The sequence below is a fragment of the Haliotis asinina genome, chromosome 9 (genome assembly GCF_037392515.1).
Source record: "Haliotis asinina isolate JCU_RB_2024 chromosome 9, JCU_Hal_asi_v2, whole genome shotgun sequence".
Lineage (NCBI taxonomy): Eukaryota > Metazoa > Mollusca > Gastropoda > Lepetellida > Haliotidae > Haliotis > Haliotis asinina.
In genome coordinates, this window is record NC_090288.1 from 44113367 (window position 1) to 44126511 (window position 13145).

The following is a 13145-nucleotide window of genomic DNA, read 5'->3' on the forward strand; positions in this document are numbered from 1 at the left end:
TGTTCAGCAATTTATGGCAGAGCCAATATTCCGTCAACCACATGCATAATCCACAACAAAGTTAACATGGAAATGGCTTTGGGCTATGTCTGCCCAGTGATGGAACTCGGTGCTGAAATAAAACATAGTTCGCACCGTTCTGTGAAGGTCCAGAAGCTGAGGTAAGTGATGGGGGAGTGGAACGGAGCTGAATCGCAACTTTCCTGCAAAATCATGATTCTGAAACCCTCAATGAGTTTCACACATAGCGCCCATGAAGGGAATTGAACCCAACCTTCGGCTTGACGAGCGAACACTTTCGTGATCAGCCATCACGAAATTCGGTGACGTACAGTCAAAACTAATGATATAATTGCATAAGTCTGCGAACTCTTTCAAAAGACGAATATAATCCATTTCTAACAGAAAGTTTGGCGTATAAGTAATTTAGTTCCTATACCAGAGGACAATGACACATGAATCCCTTGGGAGAGTTGTACTCCTGGTAGAGTGGGTTGGGCTTCATGCTGTTAGCCTCTGGTTTGTTCGGTACATACTTTACAAGGAACATGAACATAGAGGGAATTATTGCCGAATCGCCCACTCATCCTACCTCTCTCTCTTTTATTCTTTTTGTCCTTTTTATTCTTGCATGAGAACTATTTTTCTTGGGTTCGACTCCACATATAGGTACAGTGTGCCAGTGTGCCGGGGTGGGGGTGGGGGGTATCGGTTTCAATTTGTCACATTTTGGTTTGAGATACACGAGTCCAAGCAGCCAATGTTTTTCAAGCAAGGGAATTCGACTGATAACGGTTATTGGAACATAGCTAAACTTAAGCTCACTCACTCACTCTGCAAGAAACCGCTGCAGGTAGAGGGTGAGGATGTGAGGACGGTGGCTTCTTCTCCCGATTAAGCACTGTCGCTAGCTGTCATGCCAAACAACAGCCAAATACTGTTGTGTCAAAGTTGAACACCGACGTTCATAATCGTGTTCACCGATCCTCGACACATACAAAAATGATCGGCGAAAACGATTTAAGACGCAGAGGCCAACTAGTTACTTCACGACAACCGGAAGTTCGACACATCAGATGCCGAGATAACGGTGTTTAACTATATATTTCCCGTGCGGCACACGATTCTAAATGTGTGGCCTGTTATATCTATACGTGCAACTCTATTTTTGCACCATGTATGGGAAGTGCTCAGGGGTTACATGTCTTGTACAAAGGCTTTGGGCATGCCATATCTTATGGACCTATGTCGGATGGAAAACAATAACATGATTCGATGTATGAATTTTAAAAGCTTATGTTACATTTGAGTGATGTCATATTTTCAAAATGGGGTTGGCTTACATGATGAAAATGTGAACTCCATATAGTGTTACATGTGATATAATAACTACAATTAAGATTTAATAATTTCCCAACAAATTCATTTGCATAAACCATGTCAGTCTTAACTGGCGTCTGTTAATAAAGCACTTTCATAACATTTTATCAAACATTTTCTCGTGGAACAATGAAAAGTGACAGCAGTGAGGTACAGTTTCACGTAATATTTAGATAGCCATAAGATGATGAATTAAAAATGCCAAGGTATTGATGGCTATCAACTGAAATTATTGACATGTTACGCAACAATGACAAGCCAAATGTTAATGCATTGTAAAAGCAGTAAAAAAAATCACACATAACAAAATTGCATCATAATCGAAGCTGCCTTTCTGCATGCACGTGATCTCCGTGCTCGCGCCAAGGATGCCCGCGCTGCCAATATGCACCTGCGTGAAAATCATGCGCTGGTCACGTGCTGCACGGGCGACAGTGTTGTTGTTGGCGCGTGAGGTTGGAGAGAAATTCTCCTAATCGTGAACGAGAGGATTGTCGCCTTTCAACGGTCTAATTACACTTACGATGAAGCAATTAATTTACCTTCAGTTTTCTATAATGTCTATAAGTGTTGAATGGCATTGAAAGTCATAGTGTGAGAATCGGCAGACAAACTTTAGAATCAGCAACAGTTGCGGCGGATTTACTGACACGCTGCTCCACCTATTTGACTTGTTAATATAAACAAATCTTGACAATATTACTTCACAGACAATTCACTGTTTCCAATGGCATCTCAAGCAACTGTCTAATTCAGGTTCGAGAATTCACAAATCTTCAAAAACACCCGTGTCAGGAACGCGAAGCTTAAGCGATTTTTTATTAAATGTCGAGGGCCGTTGTCAAATAAAAACCGTCTGAGTAGCATTGATTTGTAATCAATAATGTTTTACTCCGCGTAAGATTTTTGATTTCTTGCAATATTTGGCAACTGTCAACTTTTACACATCAAAGTATTGTCACATCTCACGATAAATGTACATATTCCCTGATTCATTTTAAACATTTAGTATCGAACAAAACCATTGGAATGGTAAAAGGAATAAATTGAAATTAACTTACCTCAAGGCTTTTGATAACAAGACAGGCGGAACTTGTACCTAAGGGTTATCTCCCTTACACCTACCGCCGCAACAGCTGGTACATTGTAGTTATGAGTTATGCGTACCATTTTCTTCCGTTGGGGAAGAAATACTTTTTGTTGTTGCAGGAATTATCACTATTTCAGTAATATGATCTCAGGGTCGTAGTTAGCGTTCTTAAATAAAGGGGCACTGGATTGTTTTTCCTGGGTTTTTTTATCAGTCTAATATCTACTATCTACCTACCACACACACACAATAGTTGTGCATAATTAAATTCAGTTGACAGTAAAGAAACTGCAGGTGGCATATACATCATATTCATGATATCGTCATGTTTGTTCAGTTTAGATTGACATTGCCCTGGATTCCTTATTTTATTTTTTTATGGTTGCTTGAATATTATGTAGTTAGCTGTATTATTCTGGTACCAATCATCTGCCAGATGGGCTGCCTGCAATCTTTGGGTCATTAACATAGGTGTGCATTTCAGGGTTGCGTTGATAGTATAGACACTCGGGAGAGTGCTATATCAATACGTACTTTGATGTGCATAAAGTAACTTGTAAAAACACTTAAACCATGGCTAATGCAGTGCGGTTCAATGTTATCCGAAATCCACACAAAGCGTAACATACTAAGACAGATGCAACAAGTAGATGTTGAAAATGTGTAGGAAATATTATACGTCTGTGGCAACGCCAGTGCCTGATATGTAGCCTTGTTCCAAGGCTGGAGTGAATGGTGAGCCCACGGATGTGTAGTAATATTATATCCTTCGAATAGGCTGGTCTGAAATGGTTTTGGTAGTGATCGGTGAGCAAGCAGCTCAGGCTGGCTGGCTGGTTTGTTGTTAGACGCTGCACTCAGCAATAGTCCAGCGGCGGTCTCTAAATAATCGAGCCTGGACCAGGCAATCCGGTGATCAACAGCACGAGCATCGATCTGCACGTTAGGCGTTAGTCGCCTCTGACAACAGTCATGGGTTACAGAAGATCGATTGTAACCCCTTCACGGGACGTACTGACAATGACATTTTGTTATTACTCCTAGGCCAGTTATTTGCACATTCCAATGTGATCACATAATCAAATAATAAAAATGACATAAAGGTTGTGAAAACACAAATCAACACAATAGACGATAAAAGTTAACAGTCATTTAAAGGGATCACACTTGCTGGAACAAAATAATTTTAAATTCGTTATTCCCACATTTGGTGATCATCATGTGTGTGACATTCCTGCCCATCTTGAAAAAGTACGCAGTGTTAAAACATATAAAGAATAAAAAAAATCAACATTGAATCCCAGTACCTAAACCAATCGGAAGTATGCATAACAAATCATATTTTAATTACAGTGAAACTCTTTATGACGAGTCATTTCAAACAAGTATAAAATATAGTGAAGATGTTAGTTACGTGTGTGTTATTTCAAGTCCAATAAAGATGTCTGGTGTCCCTTGATGTAAAACGGAGAAAGCTGTGGAGACGATTAGAATTAACCTTGCACTTGTCATGTTGTCAGAATTTATGTTAACCTCGTATTGCTGGGCGTGAAAACGGACCTTTCCTTGCCGTCCAGTCCAAAGTATACAGTTTTGTTAACTGTATCAATTTGGCAAAAATAACTGAAATTCTAACCATTCAGATTTTTCACTCTTCCCCCCACCGCGTCATCCGTATCCCTAACCTTCACCGCCACTTTCCCTAACACGACCGGTGAAGATCCTTTTTAGAACTGATCTTCACCAACCCATGCTTGTTGGCGACTGACGGGATCGGATGATCAGGGTGAGTGAGCTTAACAACAAACCAACCAACAGGATCTTCACCTTAACTATTCACTACATATGCATATGTCATTTTAGAAGATGAGGTTCATTTCACGAATTTCAAGATATATGTTAAATACTGACTGTAAAGATTGCAGTACCTCTCATTCGTCTTTTTCAAAATTAAAAAAGCAATAATTTATATATGGACGCGAGATATATTAAGGATGCGTTTATGGGACGTAGCGCATTATTGTAAATATATAAAGATATGTTCTAGTTATTGTGCACATGATTCCTTTTGCCTTGTATTATATATTGTATATGGGCATGTGGCCTTGCTGCTGAATAAAGTTGTATGATTGTATTTCCCGTTTCTGTAAGAATTAACACTAATGTTTCCATGTTGCTGAAACATTATTGTGAAAATCCTGTTTCCAATAAGCGCTTCAAGGCGGCATCAAAGCGATTCAGCGCTGGTCTTCGTTAAGTTATCACGAGAAGATTCGGATTATAACTGGCCTCATAAGATTTGTTGTTGTTGTTGTTGTTGTTGTTGTTTTAACGCCACATTCTATTCCAGCTGTATAACACCTGTTTGTAAATAATCGAGTCTGAACCAGACAATCCAGTGATCAACAGCATGAGCATCGATGTACGCAGTTGAGATACCGTTCTTCTTAAATCATGGAATTCTGGATATTCACGGGTCGGCCTTGTATGAGATGATTGATGAGATACGGTGGTCAGGCTTCCTGACGTAGGTAACTTATGTCATCATATCCTAATTACGGAGGTAGATGCTCATGCCATCATTCACTGGATTGTCGAGTACGTATTGAATTATTAACGTCATTTAGCAGGTGTATTACTAGATGCAGCTTTAAGCTAAAATGTTTGACATACATAGGCTACGATGACATGCAAACTGTGAAGAATCACTTGAATCTAATCCTTTAGACTATAGAAATATTAGTATACTTTCTCGTACTGAACCCACAGAATAGATTAGGAAACTAAGAAAGCCGCGGTGGCTGAGCGGGTTTGGCGACTAGCTTTTTGTCCTGGATTTAGATGTCTGACTCTACGGGTGTGGGTTCGTATCCTGAATGGGACTCAATCAAACAAAAGTACAATAATCTTTACAAAGAAACTGCAAACCCATATATAACATATGTTACATCAGACACAAGTTTAGAACGACTGGCAAGTCCAAATATTTATTGGCTTACCTATTATTTGAATTTGATTTAATCTAATTAAATCATCAAATCAAATTTGACGCAGAGTATATGTGCTTAAAGAAGACATTTTTTCGTGGCTATTTTTTTCCAGTGTACTAAACGTTCCTTGTTAAGCGAGTTTAAGCACCCTGGCCTGCTGTTTTACTTCCTTATTACTTGAATAACAAAATGGCCGTTTATTACTTCTATTACGTTAATGCTTGGAAGCACACGCCGTAGCAAGACTTAATGCTTTGGTTTTAGTATTGAACAAGCTGTATTTCATGAAATCAACGTACCGTCTGTCACATATGTCACGCCCACTGGCGAACGTATGGAAACACAGCTGGGTCATCGCTGACATCTCGAACACAGATTTAGACATACACTCCCACATCTGTGCCAGTCGACTGTCACGGGATACCGATTTTTTCACTACAGTGGGCATCAGTGACATTGAAACGTTTCAGTTTTATTAACCTCCCTGTTTATTTCAATCTGATATCCACCCTATGAGACCCATCTCACCACCGGTAGATGATATCCTGTAGTTCTTCCACACGCCCTACTGTTTAACTGTAGATTATCCAGTTATCATGAACAAAGTTATGGGAAATAAAGCATGATTCAGCTGAAGGCTTGGGATTCGGCATTGACAGCCTGAAGTGTAGTTTTCAACGTAACTATAGTATATTTTTAATGCGGTACAATAGATGAAGCAATAGATGCACAGTGTCTGATAGAAAGTGGTCATAGTAGTAACGTATGTTACAGTGTGTCGCGGGTCATCGGATTCCGGAAAATGTTCTGTTATGATTCGGGTAAATGTGTTTTGGTGTATCGTAAGATTCCGGTAAATGTGTTTTGGAGTATCGTAGGATTCGGATAAATGTGTTGTGATATATCGTAGTATTCGGGTAAATGTGGTGTGATATATCCTGTATTTGGGTAAATGTGACGTGATATATCCCGTATTTGGGTAAATGTGATGTGATATATCCCGTATTTGGGTAAATGTGTTTTGGTGTATTGTAGTATTCGAGTAAATCTGTCTTGGTGTATCGTAAGATTCGGGTATATGTGTTTTCGTGTATCGTAGTATTCGTGTAAATGTGCTGTGATATATCGTAGTATTCGGGTAAATGTGCTGTGATATATCGTAGTATTCGAGTAAATATGCTGTGATATATCGTAGTATTCGGGTAAATGTGCTGTGATATATCGTAGTATTCGAGTAAATGTGCTGTGATATATCGCAGTATTCGGGTAAATGTGCTGTGATATATCGTAGTATTCGGGTAAATGTGCTGTGATATATCGCAGTATTCGGGTAAATGTGCTGTGATATACATGTATCATAGTATTCGGGTAAATATGCTATCGTAGGACTGGCGTACTAGTGATGTGGAGCATTGTCGGACTCGCGTAAATGTGCTCTGGTGTATCGTAGTATTCGGGTAAATATGGTTTTGGGTAGCACAGAATTCGGGTAAATGTGTTCTTGTGCTGCGTAGGATAATGGGTAAATGTGTTGTGGAGTATCGGAGGATTCTGGTAAATGTGTCGTGGTGTATCGTAGGACTGGCTATGTAGTATAGTTGAAGTGGATGTTTGGTTCAGGTGGACGTCATTCTGTTGCATGCAATGGTACACAACGTGTATCAGTCAAACTGTATGCAACGCGTTACCTCAACCAGCAAATGGTAACTGGTGTGTCGTTTTCCACGTATAACAAGATAATGTTCATCGTGTTTCTCGTAATGCAAGTAAATGTTCCTCCCTCTTTCACAATCAAGTAAATGTTCTGTCGTGTTTCACATTCTAGTAAACGTTCCGTTGTGTTTCCATTCTTCTAAATGTTTCTTATGATTGTCACGTGAATACTAGAATGGAGATGGAGATAGTGAGTGAGTTTAGTTAGTTCTACCACTTACCAATATTCCGGCTATATCACGGGGGGTGGGGGGTGGGGGTGGTGGTGTGGGGGTCAGGGCGGAACGAGAAATGGGCTTCATACATTGTGCCCATGTGGGGAATCGAACCTGAGTCCGCAGCGTGACGCTTTAACCACTGGGCTACCTCACATGTGAAAGGAGGTTACAATAGTATGACCATGCGTTAAAGTCGCTTTGCATGCACGTGCATGTGTGTTTCCTTTTGTACTTGACAACAGTCCAAGTTTTTGACAGAGATCTGTAACTAACAATGGACCAAATAATCCAATGACTGCCATCCTTTTGGCGAACAGAGACCTTTGCCTTCATCAGTGATAAACCTGACACACAAACTATCCCACTTGCGTAGGTCAATGCTCATTCTGTTGATCACTGGATTGTCTGGTACAGACTCAATTATTTACAGACCTCTGTCATATAGCTGGATGATTACTAACCAACCCTCTCACGTTGGGGTACAGTTGTGGTGAAAACGTTCGCCCGTCACGCTGAAGACCCGGTTTGGATTTCCCATGTGGATACCATGTGCGAAACACATTTCTAGTGTCCCCGCTGTGATATTGCTTGAATATTGCTAAGAGCGGCGTAAAACCATACTCATTCACTAATCTCAGGTGGGTTACACATACGTTGCCCGTTTGTAGCACAATTTGCAAATATTACCAGGAAGCTACAATCATTTTGAATGTTCATGAATTCTTCATTGAAAGAAATAAAACGTTATCTTAAAATTATGCATACAAAACTATATGCATTATTTTCAAAACGTTTTTAATGCTTATTAAAACTATAAAGGACTAACAATGAAGAGGCACATGAATGCGAGTTTGTATACACAGATATTAATTGAGTTTGTTTCCGATAAAAAATATTTACGATCGTGTTCATAGTACGATACCATTTTACCTAAAAATCTCAGGTTTAAATTATTGCATACAGATCCTCATTGCATGTTGCGTTCAAAATGAAACAAAGATCAAAGCGACCACAGCGAGTTCTTGTTATAAAACACATTGACACGTTACGTCAGCTGCGTCCGAAAATGTTAATTAACTACATTTGTACAATACCACCATTACTGAAAAACAAAAAAAAACAAAAAAAAAAACAAAACGGTGTAATTATTCTGATATCTCATAGCATTCTACGATCACACAAAAGAATATTTTTGTCGCAGTTATCGTGTTAATTTTAAAGTAAAAATCCAAAAGGGTTTATTCCAGTTCAGTGATGGAGTTAATTAATACCTGACTCAGTTCTAACCGCCTACGGCAACAATGTTTGGTGAAAATTATTATTTCAAAATCTGTTAATACTATTTGGAATCTATTTCTAGATGTTTACGCCTCATATCGATAAAAAATGAATGGGTAAGAGGAAACATACCGTTTCACAGTCAATACGGGTGGTTTGTTCCAGACCCACTCCCATGGCACGATCTACCGTACCAGGATTCCTTCGTTGCGTATATCTAAATTCAGGTTGGAGTAAACACCTGAAGCGGACCTAAAAGGTTCAAACCTACCTTTTATTCGGACACAGTTGGTATTGATACGTGCTCAGAAGCTTGAGAAAGAAATATAATTCATGCAAGTTAAATTTCGTTAACCTCAACAGATATTAAACTGCTTCGTCGCTAGGCCTGATGAAAACGAAATCTTTTCAACATTTGAAAATATCTACATTGAAGAGAAATTATTATTTTTGTGTGAATGTGAGTCAAATAAGTCTTTTAGTATTTTTATCTATTCACATGATGCGAATGGAAAGGAGGCTGAAAATTGCAGTTGTTTTAATTGCGACGGCATCCAATATCCCACTAGTTTAAACGCCATTCTGTTGTGTTAGTGTTAAATGCAGGGCATTATCACCCCTGTGTAAAAACAATGAAGCGTTACAAATACAAATATGTACAAAAATACCTTTGTACTTGTTGGAAAGGGGTAAAGAACATCTTATTTTTAATGTCAATCTTTGCATAACTACCAGTTACGTTCTACGGCATTTCTTTTTCTTTTCGTGTCTCTTGTTATAATATAAACTGTTACTTGCTGCATAAAGAAGCTTTCTTAAACTCTTTCAGTCAACTCAACAAATGGTTGAGGTAACTGTGTCTTGTTTAAAAGTTGCGTCAAATTTACACTTTGTTTCAACCCAAGAAGATCCGGGTTAGAACTGGTCTTCAGTAACCCATGCTTGTCGTAAGAGGCGACTAACGGGATTGGGTGGTCAGGTTCATGACACATGTCATCGTATCGCAACTGCGTAGATAGATAGTCATGCTTTTGATCACTTAATCATCTGGCCCTAACTCGGTTATTTACAGATCACCGATATATTGCTGAGTTTTGCGTAAAACAACAAACTAAAGGTTACATGACAGCGTCCATTTAAAGACTTACTTTTGGTTACACCGTCTTTTCTAAAGGTTACACTAAGCTTGCACTGTATACATATTCACATTGCATTGTCTGTATTTAAGGTGCATTATTAGTATTACAATTTGCTGATGGTTACATTAGGTTTACAATATCTATGTATCGGATGACATGCTTATCCTTTCGCAAACACCCGGTATCATCACTGATTTTCCGTGATCAATGCATATAACAATATATCGTGGCATGTGTCATCCAAGTCAACAAGCCTGACCACCCGATCCCGTTAGTCGCCTCTTACGGCAAGCATAGTCGCCTCTTACGGCAAGCATAGTCGCCTCTTACGGCAAGCACAGGTTACTGGAGGCCAGGTATAACCAGGGTCTTTGACAAACAGTGACTTGTGAATCCAAAACCAGGCTGTCAAGTTTTATGAGCGATATGACGAATCTGGAAAATGTACCAGCAATATCGGCGTGGAATACCGGATGTGAGCTTCACAAATTGTACTCATGTGGGGACTCGAACCCAAGTCTTTAGCGTGACGATCGGACGATTTAACATTAGGCTTCCTCACCACCCTTACACGCACTGGAAACTGAAATTGTTGAGAATAGGTATTTTCCCGCGTTTATGTTTCCTGTTTACAATGTGCTGTGCTTATACTAACATGACATTGTGTATACATCGGTGTCAACGTTGCGTGGCTTACTTCACAATGTAAACCTGTTGTGTAAATCCCTAGGCCCTGAGGGTATGTTTACAAACGGACATCACATGAACGGGTACAGTCCCAAAATAACGGGTGTGTGGTTGTTGGATGAGGTTATGGAGGGTAGTTAAAGGAGATACCCAGACATGGAAACACATGATTACAATGTTGCAAAATACGAAGTATCACACAGAGTAATTAAATGTGTGTTGTTCTTCATGCATATCTTATCACCCTCATATAGGGTTCCATATTCCAATTTTGACCATATTTTAAAGTTAGTTTCTAATTTCATTTCTTCCTATTCATGTTTAAACTGAGATGAGATCACGCCGATTCTTGGTCTTATTTGTTCTTCGTGCACACTGTTCACCTTATTGCCTATATGTATACAGCCTATATGTATAGATATACATTTTTTATTTTAACATTCATTTATTTAACATCTATTACAAACGGTATTTTGACATAAAATCAACCCAGTGAACATGTCTCTCCTCGTTACATGGCCTTGGTGTTCTATATACCTATCGAGAATGAATATGAATGTAGATCAACATTGTTAATGTTTCAACTGTATATTTTATATATTAAAGTTACATTGCATTTACATTGTTACTTTATTCTATACTGGTCTATAATATCTATTTTGAATCTATAGATATCATGTTTATTGAGTCTGTATTGAGTTCATGAAGTATTTGCATTGCTTCTTTATTGTGCGTGTATTCCTTCCATGCTGAGTGTGCACTGTATTTATATTGTCTCAATATTATATTTGTGTTATGTCTATGTTGTGTCCATATTGTATGTATATTGTGTCTATATTGTATCTATGGTTTGTTAATATTGTGTCTATGTTGTATCTATAATGTGATTAATATTGTGTCTATATTTTCATATACTGGATTTATATTGTGTCTATACTGAGGTTAAAATGTATCTATAGTGTGTCTGTACTAAGAGTATAGTGTATCTATATTGTGTCTATACCATTTACACCGCGTCCATTCATTATGAATATAGTGGACATCTCTATTTCCAGTCACCATTGTGCATGTATGGTGTCTTTATTGAGTCTCCATTGAATCATCATTGTGTCCATATTACATTATCTAAATTGTGTCAATTGTGTCCAAATCATATCGGTATTACACTTACAGTTAAAATGCATTGTTTGTATATTCAATATTCCCAACCTAGATGGAGCACCAACACTCTCGGATTAAGCTGTAACGCTAGCATACTTCTGCAAGTGACGTTATGGAACAATCGTGGACAAGGCCAAGTAAAATATTATCCGCCAGATAGTAGTAACATATCGCACATCATTGGCTCATTACTCGCGGACCCACTGCCACAACTGTACAATGGGACACACACATGCGTTGATTTATGAGAAATCGCACGTTGATATGCGGGCTATACAATTTGATTTCACACTTCCTACTCTGTGCGTTGTATTCTGTAGTATGCACGAGCATGTATACAACGGTATGGCATTTACACAGCTGTTGTCCATGTTCCACTGTTGCAGTAGTAGCTCGGAATTTCACAAACTTTTACTCATTCATGCATATTAAATGCTTTGCGAATGCAGTTTGAATTCATTACTGTAAAATATAACTCAATTCATTTGATGCTATTTGATTCACAAAATTATGAATAAACAGACTTTGAAATGGTGTTTTTAAGCTGATGCTATATATGTTTTTCTTGTTTTCTTTCACGATTACTATGAACGCCGATCCAAATTTAATATTTCAACGATGTACAGATGCAACCCCAATTTACACTACATTAATCGATGTCACAGAAAGTTTTTAAAATGCAATAAAATTACATTACTTTTAAAAAACTGAAATCGTTCTGGGAAAGAATTAAATAAAAGGAAAAATTTTCAAACGAAAGGAAAAAACTGATAGCTGTTGCTTGATAAAACACGAGCAGTATGCGTTTATGTTGTTTATTTACGAACATAAATATGATGTTGCTACTAACGATAATTTCAAAAAAATGTAATATTTGCTAAAAATGCATTCAGACAGCCCATATATTACGGGGACATACAAGTTAAGCATCCACACTGACGTCATTTCTGATTCAGCTCCATATCATTGTTACTGATTGTTCTTCAATTCATTCAAATACCGAATAATAACCGGTATCTATTTAAATTCCTCATCAGTGGGGATTTAATAGCCGCATTAAAACATAACCGTGATTAACCATCGAATAAAGTGCTTCGTTTGTCTAGAGGCGATGATTGCAATTGACTAGATAATGATGGTGCAGTTAACGGCGGTGGTCTTTGATGTTGCTACAATTAACAAGGGTAATTAACGGTGAAACAGACATCAAGTGAACAGGGTGGCTTACTAACACCCACAGAAAAGCTTTTGCGGCGGGTGCTCTTTAGTAGTGTAAACATACCCGCTAAAATCTCATGGGTGAAGAAATCGGAGATGTTTTATTACCGGAATACTTACACGGGCTTAGGGGGAGGGGATTAACTAACCTTGACTCCATTGGGGTATTACGCTCATCACACATCAAATGAATAGGTGTGAAAATAAGAGAAGACCCCGAAAAACAAAGACTAAGGTCTAGGATTATAATCAGGGGATGGAAATGAACTTA